The 1,619-nt window shown below is 61.6% G+C and overlaps 1 protein-coding gene across 1 annotated transcript in view; it reads right to left on the bottom strand.

Annotated features, from left to right (window-relative positions):
- The window catches only part of LOC113208976 (protein decapentaplegic), a 17,450-nt gene that overhangs the window by 15,190 nt on the left and 641 nt on the right, over positions 1-1,619 (bottom strand). The window lies entirely within an intron of this gene.

The raw sequence follows: 1,619 nt of genomic DNA, 5'->3' as shown, positions 1-1,619 counted from the left end.
GTCACACCCGTCACACCTCGCTGTGTGGCCGATCAAGGAGGCCATGACACTGCACGGCGCTGGCCTGCACGGCCTCCTCGACCCACAAAAGGGCCGTGACATCTTGATCTCGGAGGCCCGGAGGCCCGGGCCGGGCCGGCCGGGGCGTGACACCCTCCCTCTGTGTGGCCGGGTCCGGGGCCTCGGCCGTGTTTACTTGCTCCAGCGCCTCCACCTGAGCGGGCTGCGCACGGCCTCGTCCCGGCCGGGCCATAATGAAAAGTGCACAACGTGATAAAAGAAAAGAGACACAGGGGAGGTTCACTCTCCCCCGCCTCCTCCCCCTCCCTCTCGCGCCATCTTATTGTGTCTCCTTCAAAGAGCGCCACCGCAACCGCTGCAGCCAGAGTCGGGCAGATGCTGCTGCCAGTGCACCGGGTGCACTGGGCGCTCCGGGCCCTGGAGTGCGTCGTCGCGTAGGTCGCCGCCGGGGACCTGACAAGGGTGTCGACGTGAACGGCGGCCTCGGACAGCCGACTGGCTCGCGGCCGGTGCACCAGACCGAAGCCGTCGCGCACTGTCTTGCCGAGGAGAGTCCCAGAGGGAAGTCGTGGGTGATGTCATTGAGGTCCTGCTAAAGGCTAAAGCCCAGCCCCCAGTCGGCCCCGCGTACTTTCCACTCGCGATACGAAAAGGGAAAACGGAAAATTTAAGACTTCCTTGAGCTACTAACCTTAGGTTGTAGTTAACGACGTCACCATCTTATTGATATTAATCCAAAGTTCATTGCCGAGTATCAAACACTATGCACTGATCACACATCTTCCGTTCCGGTGAGTTGGCAAAAGCACCAGGGAGAGCACGCTCACTATTCGCACTACATATCACTGCACACTCCAGTGCATTCCCGTGCACACACACGCACATACATACACGAGCACACACACACTCACACACTCACGCACTGACGCGTTAAGGCGCTGTGTCTTAGCGTTCGGCTCGGGCACTCGCGTGGGGTCGGTCTGATCTCTCCGAGCACCGGGATAGAACTGACGGGACGAGAACGAGACGGGCCCGGGACGGCCACTCTGCGCGGGGCCCGCCCGGGCTGGCAGCCAGCAAGCGGCAACCGGGGGCCGGTCGGACCGAGCAGCCGGGCCGTGTCCGCTGCTGCCCTGCCCAGCCAAAGAGGCTCTGAGCCCCATCCCCACCATCACCACTCTGCACAGGGCCACGCCGAGCCACGCCGCGCGAGCCAACCAGGTAAGACTGCCGCACGCCGCCCGGGCAGTGCTCAGTAGTAACCCCGAGATTACGCTAAGCAGGGGCCCATCGACGACGGTCCCTGATGATGAACTTTTCGCGCGAAGTGAAAATCCACCCCTTTCCTGTAGTCGACCGCTCGAGGGAAGTCCCCACTGTTAGTTGAAGGGGCGGTGTGTCTCACTCCATGAGCTGGACTGGGAAGGGCAGCGAAAAGAAAGGACGGGCGTGGCATTTAAAACAAGACCTACGCGGTTGAACCTGGGCCAGAAACGAAAACACCTCTCGGTGGGCGCTGCGACACAATATCGAAACAAAAGGGACGGATGGATGGGGGGAGCGGTCCAAGTAGGAGAAAATATAGCTGGGCGGGACGG

Source organism: Frankliniella occidentalis, unplaced genomic scaffold (assembly GCF_000697945.3).
Source record: "Frankliniella occidentalis isolate FOCC.00 unplaced genomic scaffold, Focc_3.1 Scaffold45, whole genome shotgun sequence".
In the NCBI taxonomy this organism is placed as follows: Eukaryota; Metazoa; Arthropoda; class Insecta; order Thysanoptera; family Thripidae; genus Frankliniella; species Frankliniella occidentalis.
The sequence above is the reverse complement of the archived record's forward strand: the minus strand, read 5'-3'. Positions and strand labels throughout refer to the sequence as shown.